General features: G+C 31.0%; 1 long non-coding RNA gene across 1 annotated transcript; it reads left to right on the top strand.

The window, feature by feature from the left end:
- Positions 1 to 3,221: 3,221 nt before the first annotated feature.
- On the top strand, positions 3,222 to 11,313 carry LOC121218135 (uncharacterized). The gene is made up of 3 exons (XR_005914376.1): positions 3,222 to 3,333; positions 3,534 to 3,604; positions 11,080 to 11,313. It is a non-coding gene; the product is annotated as an uncharacterized lncRNA (long non-coding RNA).
- The last annotated feature ends 6,029 nt before the right edge of the window (positions 11,314 to 17,342 follow it).

Consider the following 17,342-nt stretch of genomic DNA (forward strand, 5'->3'; position numbering starts at 1 on the left):
TAATTTTATATTTTATATTATTCTTTATAAAATAAACACGATATAAATATATTTGTTATAAAATATTACAGTACAATTTTCTTTTAACAATCAAAATTTATTTTATAATGAGAAAATATTTTGTAATAATCAATGGCATATATAAACTTAATAATAAATAATGTTTAATTAAAATTTAATTTAAATTACATATATTACATATATGAGATTACATATTGACACATTAGAGTTGTAAAGAATAAATAGAGCTAAGCATTATTTAAATAAATACTCATATTTATATAATTAAAGTATTCATATTTTATATCAAGTTAAAATATGTCATAAGTCCTTATACTCTTCGTAAATTTGAAATTTAGTCCATATATTTTTATTTTTGGGTTAGTCCGACTTTTTTAAATATCAAAATTCAAGTTCAGGTGTTAGCATTATTAAAAATATTTTGTTCAATTCAATTTTATTATAATGTTATTTTTTAGTTACATGAATATTGAGTATTTTTTATTTAAAATTGTGGCATAAAAAATATTGACAAAAAAAATTAATAATGTTAACAATTAGACTTAATTTTCAAATCTAAAAAGTAGAGGGACTAAATTCTTGAAAATAAAAGTATAGGGACTAAATTTCAAATTTGTGAAAAGCACATAAACTTACGACATATTTTAACCTTTACACTACAAAACATTTATTATTAATATATTTATAATTTTAATAAATATTTATTATTTAAATATTAATATTAAATATCTTTCAATAAAATATGAAGAATATTATTTAAAATTATTGTTTTTAAAATATATTACTAAAACAATATTGAAATATTAAATAATTTATTAAATTAATAATTTATTTTATGATTAGATATAGATAATTAAATATTTATGTTTAATATTATTGAAAATTATAATATTTTATATAAATATTTTATTAATTTTAGATATTTTTAAAAATAAAAATTTATTATTAATATAATAATATTTAAGCTTGATTTAAGTTAATTTTTATATAAAAAAATAAAATTACTCATAAATGAGCTTTGGAAAATGAATTACGCTTTTTAAAAAGGATAAATCATTTTACAAGAAAAATAGTTTATTTTCTGTTGATATGTAAGTTATTTTTCGTTAACGAAACTTTTTTTCATGAAACAAACACATGAAAATGCAAAAAAAAAAAAAAATCTGGAAGCCGTTTTCATTAAAACAACTGGAGCCTAAATAATAAATTTACACATAAGTGGTCTATACATTTGAAATTTTAATTGTAATTTATATGTACAAATATAATTTTGATTTTGATTTAATTTTATATATTTATGAAAATAAGGATATCCATTTATTTTCATGTTGAATTAATATAATTATTTTTTATGTAAAATATAAAGTGATGCTAAGTGTTAATGTTGTTAATAATTTGTGGTAATTAAATAAAATAAAAAATATATATTGTATAAAATTCATACTTAACATTGCACATTATACTAAAGTTCATCTGCAGCTTTAATATTAATTCCTCAAAATCTATCCCAATTGGGCTAAAAGATATACTACCTTATTAACAATTCAACCTACATAATTAAAATTTAAATAGTAATAAATTTAACTCTCAATGTTTACATTTTCTATTAATTTGGCTCTTATTCTTTTTTTTTAGTTAAATTTAGTCATTGACCTTTCAAAAAGAGTTAAATTGTTTTTTCTTAACAAAAATGCTAACTAAAACACTAATTTTTTAACGATGTTGGCATGACAACCTACATGTGATGTGATGTATTTATAACAAATTAAGCTCTTTATGCACTTAAAGACCTTGGTTGAGTCTTTTTTTTCATACATAGGTTAAATTTTATGTTAATTCAAAATTTTAGCTTATTTTATGTTTATTTGAATAAAACAATAATTATATTCTATTAGGGACTTATTTGTGGTACAAGATTTTTGCAAGGACTTAGTTGAGAAGAATGAGAAGACAAGTGAGGTTACTAGAGCTAAGGTCATGACATCAGCTATGGATGTCACAACATTATGCACAGTTTATCAACTAAGGAGCGAACCTTCAACAATTGTAACCTTAAGTAGTCTGATGTCAAGGTCGCGACATTAGTTTTTAGTGTCACAACATTGCATGTTCTTCTAATTTAGCAATTGGAGCCCACTGAAGTCAAGGTCACGACCACAAAGTCTAATGTTGCGACATGGACTGAATGATCTAGGCACCTGACTGATGAGGATGTCATGACATTAAAGCCTAATAGGGACATTTCTAAAAGGTCAATTTGAAGGCAAAGTAGGAACAAAGCCTTTACAAATCAGTTTTTAAGTGGGATATTTTTGTAAATGTTAGGTGACGCCACCAGAGGTGCGAACATCTGGAATAAAAATACTGCAGTAAAAATATATAAAATTAAGCAGCGGTGTCCACAAATATACGGGTCAAATTGTAATATCATTTTTTTACAATGAAACACTTGAAAAGTATTCCAAGGATCCCAAGTGATTGCATATTGGAAAATTTTATTATTAAATTAATTACTGAAAATAATTACTAATTTAATTGATTCAGAAATTAATAGTGTTGATGAAAAATTAAAATATAAACTAATTAAATTAATTATCCTAAAAAATAACCTAATGGAATTTAATTAACCTAAGATATCCAAATGTAATTTCCTTTTCCTAGTGTTAACAATGGGAGCTCACAGCCTATGATCGATTAAAACCCTAATTATCAATTAAGTAGTTAATTACTCTCAACTGAGCTATTTACTACCCTTAGCAAAGAATACTTGTCACACCCTCTTTTGGTGACCTAGTACTATTTGGGAGATTACGTTGGCGAGACCGCCTAAGTCGTGAGACTTAGATGGGTTAACTTTGGCAAACTTTTTGGTGAAGTATTTTGCCGAGTTTGCGGAATCTTATTTCGAGGTTGACAAGATTCTTATTTGGAAAACTCTCCTACTAATAATTCTGCCACTCGTGTTTTGTATTATTGCAGAGATAATTGTAATGGTTAGTAGGAAACGTTTATGTCATCTAGCATGCTAATGGAGGTAACATGTCAATAACTAGTACACCTGTAAAATCTCATAAGATGTGATTAATTAGTGGAAGAATGTGAGTATGATTATTGATTAAATTTTAACCCTGATTGGGATTTGGGTTAGAGATAGCTATAAATAGGACAACCTGGTAGTGGAGAGAAAATTTCCACTTCATCTTTTTTGCTTGCCTTCGTTATCATTGAAGAAAACCCAGAGGTGTTCTTTATCGTTAACAAAAAAGTTGTCTATCAAACTTATAGAAAATTCTTTCCTTGAGTTTTCTGCTGGTAAGTTCTTAAATCCTGATTCATGTTTTACCAGGTAGAAAGGAGTGTTGTAAGAGTTGTTCAATAGGGTTTCCATCTAAATACTGGATAGGAAGAAAACTTCTATCCCGGAACTATTTACATGTTTATCGATTCATGTTATTTTATTAAGTTTTGGTTGTTCTTATATTTAAAGAAGTCATTCGATTATTTTAATCAAGGATATGGGAGAAGGTCTTAATGCTAAAGGGAAAGAACCCGTTGAGTAGGAAGCTCTAAGTGAAGGTTTCTGGTGAGTTCTTTTGTACCTTAAGTTGTTATCTGCATTATTATGTTTAAATTTACCTGCTGTATATCCAGGTAAGTAGCTTTAACCTTTGGTCCTGGTACAAAGCAAGTAAATCACAAAAGAAATTGTGCCCTTGAACAAAGCAATCAAGACAGTGACACATTCCAAATATTAGCATTAGATAGGTTTATTTCACATTTTAGCATGGCTACCTACAACCCTAATTGGATACATAAGAACTGCCTAAATCAATATATGCCAAAAACCTTATGACTCAAAAATGTTAATTACCAGGAAGGAAACAGCTTCAAAAGGTAACCAACAATCAAACAAAGAACTAAGGTATGAAGCTATGTTACACGAACTCAGAGGTATTAGTCCAATATGGGTAACCTCAATATTTTTTTTAAGTTGTTCCATATATTTGAAGAATTATTTCCCCATAGCCATGTTCGAATATGTGTCAGATATGGGTGTTGGACATTGGTACTACAAGGGAATTGAAGAGTTGGTGTACAATAGCTTTGAAGCCTTCAATCTCTTATTTAATTTAGTTAATAAAAACTGAAAGAAGGGTAAGAAAATATAAAATCTCAAGAAAAAAGGTGCAGTTATTCAAGAAAAGATAACTAGTACTAAGTTTTGAGAAAACTAACTGGAAAGGAAAAAAATGTCATGGCTTAGTGAAATCAAACAAAACGACATAGTTACTATAATAATAAAAGTGAAGCAATAGCATATTTCATATTTCAAATTCTTATTAGGCACAACCTGAAAGAATCCTAGGCAATAGGAATAGAGAGGAAAACAAAGTTCACGAACTAGCCACCTATTCACCATATCCCAAAGCGTAAACAATTTAAACACATCTTGGTTTGGCATGAATCAAGCAAAAACAAATATCTGACGGAGCAAGCAAAGAGCCAGGAAACTCAGTAAAGTAAGAAATATTTAAGGCGTTTTCTTGTCTTGTCCTATTGCACAGTTTCTTGGGGACTAACAAAACCAAACCAAAAAGAGAACATACACACAAATCATAAACTTCCTTACAAAAGTTTTATAAAAAAAAATCTCCCAAATCAACATTTCAAACAAAATCAACCAAAGGGGGAAAATCCAGTACTTAGTGACAAAAAGCTCTAAAAGTTACTTCCTTTTTACATGATTTTCTCATAAAAAACAAAACCCCAAATTGGATTCCTAATAACCAAAAAGATGTAGACGATAAAAACTTTCTAATTAAGAAAGGTATCATACAAAAAAGACAACTTATACTTCCACCTAACTCTTAAATAGCCAAATTTACAATCCAAATCATAGAAACAAAGCATACCGTCATCCCACTTCTCACAAGAGATAGATAAAATGAAGGAGATCTGTACAAAGAAACATATATTCCTGAGCTTAATAAGCTCACTTAAAGTCTCGTATCTACATAGAGTCCTAAATATAATATTCATCACTCTGAATATAAGATTCCACTTACATTTTGAATTTTTTTTTCAAAAACAAACCAAAAGAGAGTAACTCTTTTTTGGTATAAAAAATCAAAGCTTTCCAATTTTAACAGCAAGAACTAAAGAAGCAACTTTACGGGCTAAAATCATAAAAAACAAAAATACCTGGATCGACATTTGGAGTAAAAACCAAGAAAATGGGAAAGATCTTATGGAAAAAGTAGCGATTTGTGATGTTATGTGGGAGTAGAAGACACCAGTAGGAAGAAAAGAGTTAACAGAAAAGATGGCAATAAATGTAAAAGAAAAAAGCAAAATAAAGACACAAACATACCTGAAGAGAAAGAAGGAATAGTAGGAGAGAAAATGAGGAGATTTGAAGACATTATAGAGAAAAGAAAAGGAAATCAAAGAAGAGGAAGAGTATTTCACGATCTCACTCTCTGTAAAAAGTCTTAAAGGTTGTTGTTCCCTTTCTCTCTAAAGATATATCATATTTTTTGCTCCTTTTCTCTCTAAAGATATATCATATTTATTTATTTTATTACAATAAATATTCGGTTTCAGAGTTTCATCTGTCACTTGAGAGAGCCGCAACAATTGGTGGGTTGTCTTGTCCGAGACCAACGCCTCCTAACTCAAGCAAAAAATCATTATAATTAGGATAAAGATTAAAATTAAGATAATCCACCAAAAAATATTAGTTGCAATAGTAAGATTTTTCCGAGATTAACAGATTAATTTCAAATTTTGTTTAGTTTTAGAAAAGGAAATTTGGGTTCTTGAAAAATAAAAATATTTAAAAAATATATTTGGTTAAAAAATTTTAAAAGAATTTTTTATTTTTATTTTTCTAAAAATGCTAAATAAAGGTTTTTGTTGTTTTTAGGGAAAAAGTTTAATAAAAGTAAAAGTAATGAAGACAAATATTTTTAACTTTAAAAGAATTTGTTGGCCTTAGTTCAAACACATATAAGTAAAAATATTTTTAATAGTTTTCAAATATTAAAAATGATACTCTAATTTGAACCCATATGAATGTAATTTTTTGTTTTATTTTTCATGTTATTATTGTTTAAAAATAGTTATCAAACATATTTTGTCACACCCTAATTTGACAAACCGATATGATTGGAAAGTTGTTCTGGCGAAACCGACTAAGTCGCGAGATTTAGGTTGATTAGTATTGGTGATTTCCCTAGTGAAGTATTTCACTGAGCTTCGCTAAGGTTGTGAACTCTTATTTCGCATTTGGCGAGTCCTTTATTTTGACGAGATCCTTATTTGGTGGACTCTTTCACAAATAAGTCTGCGACCCATGTTTTGTGTTGTTGTGAACGTAATTGTGTATTAGAAATAGGGGCTAGTGGGACACGTTTAAGTCATCTAGCATCCTAGTGGAGGTAACGTGTCAATAAAGCCTCATAAGATGTGATTAATTAGTGAAAACGTGTGTGTATGATTACTTATTAAAGATTTAATTTGAGTGGGATCAGGACTAGAGTCAGCTATAAATAGGACAACCCAGTAATGGAGAGAAGATTTTTTATTTCATCTTCTTTGCTCACCTTCGTCATTAACAAAGAAAACTCAAAAGTTTTCTTCATTGATTTCAGATGAGCTGATTGTTAAGCTTATAGAAGCTATCTTCTTTAAGTTGTCTATTGATAAACTCTTAAATCCTTCTTTAAGTTTTATCAGATAGAAAGAAGTAGTCGTAAAAGTTGTTAATTAGGTCATATTTCATACTCGAGTCAACAAAAGAGCTTCCATAAGCTTGATTTAGTTCTGTAAAAGTTTGAGTATCATATTAGGAATGAGTTTAAGTTATAAATGTCTATTTGATTGATATAATTATTGTATTTTTGTGGACATTGTGTTGACAACGAATATGGCATCCTGTAGCTTGGACTCGGCAATCGGGTCAGGCTCGAGGTGTTACAGATGTATTGAAAGCCTGAGTTCAATTGGTGATAAAGTTGAAAGTCAGTACATCGGATATACAACTTCTACATGGCATGTTATAGTTTTGATACTTTAGAATGCGCATTTAGGGTCTTTTTACCATTAAGTCTCAATATAGCATGAACGTGTCTTGAGACTATAAGAACAAAATTTACCTTATTGTTCAACCCAAATGTTTAGTGTCTCAAGACTTGTCAAGCTAGCCTCAAGACAATTAATCACTCCTTAGTGTGTGTGCACCGAGAAAGATAAATGATGCAAACAAATATAGATAAGTGCGGTGTACTGCAAGTATACAGGTCAAATTGTAATATAGTTTTAAATTACAATGAAATACGAAAGTATTTCAAGGATCATACCCCAGGGAAGTATGAACTAAATTGAATTAAAGAAGTGCAACAAACATGCAAAGCGAAGTCTAAATAGTTATTTATCTACTCACCATAGTACGACTATGTTGGAAAAAATTCGATTCAAAAACAGTTTTCTTGCACAGCGAAAAATAAAAATTATACAAATCAAGCCGGTTTGTGAAATTTATAGCAATAAAACCTTTACCGAAATTGCACCTATGTTTTCAACTAGATAGAATGTTTTTGTTTCCAGCTTTCAACCGGTCAACCTTCTCTGCTATTCTCATACCACAAACTGCTTCGAGTGTGAGCTCGAACGATTCAAATAAAACATAGAACCAAAAATAGTTTTCTTTACTTTCAGTATGAAAACAAAATCTCTCTCAATAGAAACCGACAGAATTGTTGTTTTAAAAAATATAATTAGTACTTAGAGAATAAACTCTCACTATTTTCAGGCAGAATAATAATATCTCAAAGATTGTTTTTGTGTATTTAGCTCTACTAGTGACATCTATTTATATGAAGAAGATGTGAGACCCTTGTTGAATTGTAGAAGTTTATTTCAATAGGAAGAAAAACTCTTAGTTTAACTAGGATTAGGTGGGGCGACAACCATTAGGTGGGGCGACAACCTTAGTTAAATAAACTAAGGTTTGTTGTCCCTAGCATTAAACATTAGGGGTTTTTGGGCCTCTCTCAAATCGGGTCCAATTACAAGTACATCTCGGGCTTTTAACCCAGTATTTTATAATTGAATCTAAACCCAATACTTGTTTTTCTACTTCCCAAAATAAATATCATTAATTAATTTAAATAAATTAATTATCCAATTAAATAATTTTCCCAATCCAATTCTCTATCCATTAAAATCATGTCGACTTTACTGTAAAAGAATCTATGAGAAAATATATTTAATATTTCTACATTCAATAGATTCACTATGATCAATTAATTTATTTCCATTTTCGAACTTCAATTATTTAACTAATTAATTAAATAATAATTTAAAAAAACCTAAATTAATTTTTCAGGTCATTTCTATTTGGAGAAAACTATATTCATTTCCACATGTTTCCCATTTCTCTAACTTTACAATTTCCATCCAATTATGTTCATTTTATTCAACATTCAATTCTTTTTTTGTTTCAAAGAACTAATGGATGGATTGATTGGACATATGTGATTAGGGCTAAAATGATTTTTAATTAAGTTCTAGTTTTTTTGCCTATTAATTATAAACTATTTTAGTCATGAAGTCATTCCACTATAGAATCGTGATTGAGCTCTCCCTAATGGCATACCATTATGAAAGCAATTCGATTAGTGCTCGTCCAATGATCTTTTCATACGTTGTTACCATCGTACGAATATCTTTAATCTCTTTGGGATAAATTTGTTCTCCCAATATGATTATATTTTATCTCATGGTAATTGTCACACCCCAAGTTTGGTAGGTCTAAGATTAAGGTGTATAGTAATAAAATAATCTGTCTAGTGAAGTATAATCCACCCAATTACTTTTTTTGGCATATACGTATGGGCGTATAGAACTGCCATATAAGTAAGTGAAGATTATATTTCAAGATATTCTTCTATTCAAAGGAAATGATTGTGTTAAGCGAAAAGGGATAAGCATGGTATGAGTTATTGCCAAAGGTATAGTACGCCTTGTTTGTCTGAAGTACTGTGCTAGTTAGGTTGTAAAGTAACCTGGTCAGGAATCAACTGGATAGATTAGTATGACATTTGTAAATGTAGAGTACTTATTTATGTTTCTCATAGAAACTGTAAACCATTAAGAATCCGAATTCTGAAATGTGTGACACTTGTTAACATCAAGTAGGATGAGTCATATTTATATGTGTGAGAAGGATTCTGAAAAAGGTTCTTCTTCTTCCTTCAAAAGTACTTTCTGATTTCTTTTTCTTTCTTAAGTTTAGTTGTATCTCTTCCTTATTAAGTTAGAAGTTATGGTTCTTAGTTAATGAGTGGTTATTTCATCTCTTGGTAAGTATTACAGCTCTTCATGTCAAGTTCTAAATGAGTAAGTCTGTATGTGATATTTGAACAATAAGTTGTAAGTATAAGGTTTTACATGGAGGTTATTAACAATTAAGATGATAGTAATTTGTATGTAAATGAGTTTTAATGGTGGTCATATGTTCTGTAAACAGTTATTGTTGTTGGTTCGAGAAGGATGTCTGAGTCTGGAGCTTAGAACTACAGTAGGTAAGTATCAGGTGAGTCTCTACCTTGACTCTTTTATGTAAGTTGTTCAAGTAGAAGTAACATAGAAGATAATGGTATGTATAAAGGTCTGTTGAGAAGAATTTTGATTGGTATGTTTAGGCAAAGTTAGAAATACAAAAAGTATGAGTCAGTCAAGAATGTGAATAAATCTGGGTAAGTAAACGTTGAGATATGTCCCTTTGTGAAGCCTCTAGTAAGGCAGTTATATTGTTAACCAGATTAGCAAATAACGATATGAAATCAAGTGTAAAACCATGAGGTTAAGACATATGGCATCGTATGATAGAAGAATACTCATGGTGTAGCCTCTAGTAAGTTGAAGACTGGATTGGCAGATCACGATACATGAATGTGCATAAGTCTATGCGGCTCAGACCCATGGTAAGATTTGGTTATATGTATGTTCATGGCGTAGCCTTCGGTAATGTGCAAATCAAATTAGTATATCACAATTTGATATAAGTTCATGAGGGAGAAACACATAGCACCTTCTGTGAGAGTCCGCTGAGACACAAACACGTAAATTTGTATGATGCGTTTATGGCGTATTCTGTTTTGCCCTTGTGGCACACTCTGCTAAGTCTGTCTAGTAAAGAATGCTTATCCACCCTTATGGTAAGTTTTGGGTAAATTTTGATTGTTTTATGATAGATACTTCTATAATAAGGTTAATTTGGTTGAATTAGATAAAGGAAATTCTAAAAAGAAATTTGTATACGTATGTTAAAAAGGGGTATCCGACATGGTAATCTATTAGTTTAGCAAATTGGCATTTGCATGGTTATAAAAGACATAAGGAATTGCCATTTCAAGTTCATTTCTATTATAGTGCTGAAATCTGAGTATCTGATTTCCATTATATCTGAACAGTGTCTTGTCTTCTTCTAGAATCTCATAGAATTCAAGACATCATTGTTTTAAGTATCCTGGATTCTGTAACAAATTTGTGTGTGAAATTCATCTAAATGGTTTGTATAGTTCATTATCAATATGAGTATGTGGGTTATTGTACAAGAACATGATTTGATTAGTGGATTGATGGAATTCAATTCTGTGTAAGTATCCACCAAGCGTGTATGTATCTAGAAATGATTAATATTTGCAAACAACTATTTTGGAATAAGTGTATATGTAAGGGATGATTTTGTGCTCCAAAGGTATACTCTTTAAAACAGTACTTTTGTGGTTAAGTGAAAAAAATATTAATGAAATGTATAGAAAGATCCTAAATTGGTCAGTTAAGAGAGAATTGGTAAGCTAAGAGTATGGTAGTTGGTGACTATGAGTAAGCCGAAACTGTAATAGTATCCACCCGTTACAGAAGTAAGTGGTTCAGAATGATAGATGGCGCATCAATGTTCTATGAATATTATAAAGTATCCGCCAAGGTTTTTTTTGTAATAAAGTTCACTAAGTTCTCTTGAACTTACGATGTTTGTTATTGTTTCAGGTATTGTGGTAAGAGAATGCGCCAGGAAGGACTACGCTAAATTAGCAGCGAAGTGGGTTATCATGCATACAATGGAAAAGTGACGTAGAATAAGGTTACACCCTAAGAGTCTATCTTTAACAAACTTTTATACTGTAATGAGTTGTAACAAATCTGGATTAAAAATTTATACTTAATATTTTACCTCATTTTCAAATATTACGTCTCTTAGTTAAATTAATAAGAAAAAGGTTTTAACTAAAGATTTTTTGTCAGTTGTTCGATATTTTGTTAAGTATCGTGTGTAGTAACACCCGAGATCCAGACCTGGAAAATCAGTTTGGGTTGAGGGAATTATAGTAACCATTGCACCTTCCTTCATGAACAGTCAATTACTATCAAATAGTAATCAAGTCGTTCATCAAAAATACGAACTATTCATAGCCACTTTTACTTTTCAACTACAATGTAATGCCAATAAGAGGATACCATTTACTCATATCTCAGACTATGAGTTTCACTAGTGTGAATAACATTACATACTACAGAAGTTGTATACCTAGTGCACCAACTTTCGATTCCTTAACCATTTTAACTTAGGCCTTTACTTATATCAAAGTGTACGAGTCACACATATGTAGTCCATCATCCACTCAGGATTAAGGTATGTCACACTTTAAACGTCACAAGTGAATAAATCAATAAATAGATTCAGGATCTATTCTTCTTGGGTTCAGTCTAATGTATTGTTAGTCCAGTCAATCACATCTATATCTCTATCTTCTAAGATTCATGTAACACCCTATACCCGACCTAATCGCCAAGTTCAAGTATCGAATGTCACAATTAAACCATATTACTTAACGACCTTTCTAGCTTGATTTATTTATAGAATTAGACAACACCAAATTGTAAACCCATGTGTACCATAAAACTTTATTCTAACTCCTTAGTTAACAACATGTTTCAAAATTTAAAGTTCAAATAAATTCTCTATTATACAAGTGCTAAAGTTCTTAAAATCATTTTATTATACTAGTCCCGTATATTTACACTTACTAAGACTTTATACTTAATTCAATATAATGCACTTATCCAATCCCTGAGGCATAGCTTTTAAGGGTGCCCATCTATATACATGATACAAGTACGACACCATTCGCATGGGATTGGTGATGCCTAGCTTGGTCCCTCCACAACAACCTCGAGTTGTTCCTAAATCCTGCATCCAAGGTAAAACACTCATAAGTTTGAATGAACTTAGTGATGATCTATACAATAGGTTTGGAAAGTTTAAAACTCCTTAAGTATCCTAGCAGATGTCACAGTTTGATTGGCACGGACGACATGTATGCATTCTACGTGCATGATCCTTTAGGGGAGTTATCAGTCTAATTTAGACATAATTGTACTCTTTTTCACTCCCCTCTCTAAGATTTGAATTTGTCTAGCTTCATTACAGACTTTCCTTTTTACCTTTTCGATTTGTCCTATTACAAGATAACCATATGCACAGTTATGCAGAATGGCGACTACTATTGGTGGACTTGCAAGCATCTCATCACAACAATGGATTCTTACCCTGATCTTTTTATTCCATACCGAACATAATGCAGACATACCATATCTAACATCCTTCTTTTACGAATACCCTTCTTTTACGAAAACCCATTTACTAACATCCTTATTTGTGGCCTTTTAGTATAAGATTTTGTTTATAGTTAAACACCTTTTTTCCTTTATGGACTCGTACTAGTAAGATAGTCCCATAGGACTTTACCACTTCAGACCATCCGAGAAGATATTCCCAACAACAGCTAGTCTTTAGCGGACTATCCCATCCTTAGATTGTCCTTGGCGAACTTCCATATTAGATAGTCTAAAGTGGACTTCCGGACACTAGATAGTGCTAGTAGACGTCCTCTTTTTTTGTTAACCCTTGACGGACTATATCTATCAATCAGTCCATAGTGGACATTCCCTCTAAGATAGCCCTTGGCAGACATTCCATCTAGGTAGTTCTTGGCAAACTTTCCATTTTTATGACGGTCTCTTTGCAAATAAACCCTTAGAAATAGGATCTAACAATCGTCTGACTTCCTTTTAACCCATGTTGGCTTGTCCATCTCCTTTGGCGGACTCTTAAGGGTGGATACTTATTCAAGATTACACGGAAGGAAAATACCCCTTTAACAACTTATAACCTCGCTTAAGGCGCATTCATATATTCCTCATGTCTTCACTTATTTGTTGGACCTATTATTAGCACACTTTCTTGCGTTCTCAATGCCCCAACCGATATGTCAAACTTCTCAACACGCGACTCATATAGTGACTTACACTTTTATGCCTTGACAAGCTTCTCTATTTATTGTCCTAGTGGATTCCATTTTGCCATAAAGCGTACCTGTCCTCCACTAGATCTTGTCATGGCTCACCATTGATTTTTGACTCCATAGATTCAGTAAACCTCTTCGAGGTGTAGCTTTGTAGAGCCTGTAGATCGTTTACACGGTGTCGCTCCAAAGAACTTGCAAGCCATTTACATGGTGTCATTCCGAAGAGCCTGTAGACCATTTACATGGTGTCGCTCTAAAGAGCTTGTAGATAACATTTCCAACCAATCCTCCTTAAGTCCCATTTCAACCTGTCCATTCTTCCATTACGCAAAGTTTTTCCTATCTTCAGCTACCCCGCCTATTAATTCCCTTTGTACTCTACATTTTAAAGACAAACATAACACGCATATCGTTACATTCTCTAACGTAGCAGGCCACATAATAGTGTATAAATACACAAACACATCATACATTCAGAGAACATACTTGCAAGCATTCATATATTTACACAGCTTTATGCAAGCATAACTTTCTCATTTACCGTAATCATATACAACCATGGAATTCAAACTAAACTCAAAGCAAACATATAAGTAGAAAAATTCAAGCAACACAACATCCATCCAACACTCAAAAGTAGAGTACAAAAACTCACATACTATCCTTCGTCCTCGCCAACTTAGCCTTTCCAAATGCCAAAGCCTTGTTCATCTTGGCAGCTAAGCATGATAACAAAATATAACGGTTAAATTAGAGGCATTCAAGGTTTAAATCCCCGAATCCAGTTTCATGCAAAAGTTTTCAAAGATTTCATAAACTCTTAACTTCTCTTTTTCTCAAATTCATGAATGCAGTAAGATTAAGAAGCTTACCAGTTCACTAGATTCACTACATTTTAGACTTAAACCTCATGATCACTATCCAATGAAAGCTTTCCTCAACTTTCTCTTCTTTAGAGTAACTAAAAAAGATGGTGCAAAAGAGAAGAAAATAAAATAGAATGGAGAAGAATTATGCCTGCAGAATGATCCTTCACACACACATATATATCCCCTTACGCATGGTCTCTATAGTCTCAAATAATCGTCCATCACTAATTATTTTAACTTCCACTAAGGAACCAGTCGGTTCCAACTTAACTAAACCAAAATTGAGACCCAGCTAATTACCAATCAATAGAGCCCGTTGACTTACTATCTCTTGAAATTAACTCTAAAAACCTTTCTTAATTTTGGGACCTTATTGAAAATCGGTTGTGAAAATTCGTCCGCTCTGGTATCTAAGACAAGGCATCTCCCCAATTGGACTTGATAGAAAACATATTAGTCTTTCAATTGGTTTGTTCATTTTTGTTAGAATAAAGACATATTTAGGTTTGTCTACTATTATAAGTTGTCTTTCCTTATTATGATCCAACCACCTAATATCGCTTAGAATTAGTTAAACATTAGACACATTAAGCTAATATTTGCTTCTATTTTCCTTTACATATAAAAACCACGTAAAGAAAACATGCAAAGGGTATTAATGTAATTCATGAATAATTTTATTGACCAATTTTTAAAAAAAAATTACAAGTGTACATAGACAGAAAGACTACACTTATGACACCAGATCCAACAATCTCCCACTTGTCGTTGTGTGCAAGGGTATAGGTCAAATTGTAATATAGTTTTATTTTTACAAGGGAGGTTTATTTAAACTAAATTATAGGCAAGAAATCACACACTGACTCAATCTAAATACTACACACATCTAGATGATATTACGGTAAAATAAAAACAAGACAGTTTGTAGAATAAACTAAAAACTAAATACCAAACCGAAATTAATATAAAAAAATAGAAGGGTAACTCATTTCCATGTTCATATTGTTATAGTATGCCCTAAGACCAATCATGCGATAATTGTAATTACATACTTGTTTTACCTTGTTTATTAATATAAATAAATTGAATTGTAATAAAATCCTAAGAAAATATGATTATTCTTAAAAGGTCCTTAGTCAAGTATTATTGTGGACTTGGACAACAATAATGTATTGAGACTTATGTGTATTTTATTGACGAAAAAAAGTTGTCATTGACATAGAGATGTCAAAATCAATACATGAGTATGTGTTAGAAAACAACATATTGGACTGACCCTTTATGGGTATGTTTCTTAGATTATTATGTAATAGTCACAATATTACTCATAGTGATAACTATGTATATGATCCTCAAACTTGAGATCACCATTTTCCCAATATCGTGAGTCGTATATTTTGATATAGTCAAACGTCTATCGTAATAGGTTGTACTATAAAGACTGATGTTGGATATACCAAAATCCATGTAGTGGGAAATGGTTGATCAAGATAGGATTTATCCCTCCTACATAATGGGAGAAATATCTTAGGCCTCTTAATTCAGTGAGACTAGAAATGAATGGTCATTCTCGAATAAGTTTATATGAGATATCACACTTATTTTTTTATTGTGTCTACTCAGAAAATCAAGAAATATGAGATTGGACTATACAAGTGTGACTATTTCATGACTTGTGTCCAATCTAGATATTAAGGATAAAAAGATATAATACAGGAAAAGATTATCACAAAAAAGTTATGTTGAATTACGATTTCTTGCAACTTAGGTAGCAATGATGCATTGCAAGATGCCATTTATTGCTTGTATTATTAAAAATGTTCTAGTATTACTACTAATGTTACAAGAACTTACAAGTCACATCCTATGGTTAAAACGAACAAAATCGAAACACATTTGGTATTGTGTTTAGCTATCACATTAATTAAATTAATTGTTGAATTAATTTAATTTGACAGTTAAACACTAAACGAATTAAATGTACAAGCTTGTTGTACACAAATAGAGAACATAATTAAAATTAATATATGAATTTAATTATATAAAATTTTAACAGAATATAATTTACCGAAATTATTATAATAAATTATTATTATGATTTCATCAAACACTGAAACTTGGTAGTTATCATTCTTTTTGGAAAGAATATAACGTTTTTTAATACTTTCCATATGTTATAATTATTTTTGGAAAGAATATAACGTGTTTAATACTTTTCATGTGTTCTCTATAAGATTTGATTCCACTTTCAATATATGCATACCAAAATCCTGAATTAGGGGACGTGTGTTTCAAAAGAAAATTGAGAAAAAGGGTTTAGCAACCGTTTTGGGAGATTTTTCTCTGGAATAGTTCTAAATGAGTTCTGTCGTTCGTTTTAATACCGGGTGGACTACATAGAGGTTGGAACATTTTCGTTGTCACTTGGAATTAACATCGAATCAGCATCATCCTCTCATCGTTTTGGTTAAGCAAGTATATCTTCAACCTATCTCAAACCGTTTCGTTCCTCGTACATGGATCCATGGTTGTGGATCGCCAAAATATTTTTTTCCGCTGCGCCACAGGGCATATCAGGAATCCTAACACATGATTAACTTAGATCTAGGGTTTTTCACTAATTAACTAACGACTAACCTGATTAATACCTTTCGGCTTATAACTAAATTAAATGCTCGACTTAATTTACCTATCTTTTGACCTGAGAAATTAAATTAGGTTAGATTAAGTTGATGCCAAGTTGACTATCCTTTCAGCCTCATCTACCTAAGTGACTTCCTAGAGTCGTCAATTCTAGGGTTAAAATCATTTAACCTAATCTAGCTAACTAGATGTGACACCTTTATCTCGAGCTAACCAATCCCACTTCAGATCATCAACCTTCCTAGGGTTTAGTTTTTGGCCATTCTAGATTCAAACTCCCTTCTCAAATTATTAAACATGCAAATAGATGTAAAGATAAAGAGAAGGGAGAAAAGAATGCTTAAAACCCAACAATTGTTAATTGAAGCTTAAATCGTAAACCCTCACTTGATGTTGATTGTTGATTTCGGTGAAGCAAAGATAACAATAAAGA

Source organism: Gossypium hirsutum, chromosome D06, assembly GCF_007990345.1.
Source record: "Gossypium hirsutum isolate 1008001.06 chromosome D06, Gossypium_hirsutum_v2.1, whole genome shotgun sequence".
Classification (NCBI taxonomy): domain Eukaryota; kingdom Viridiplantae; phylum Streptophyta; class Magnoliopsida; order Malvales; family Malvaceae; genus Gossypium; species Gossypium hirsutum.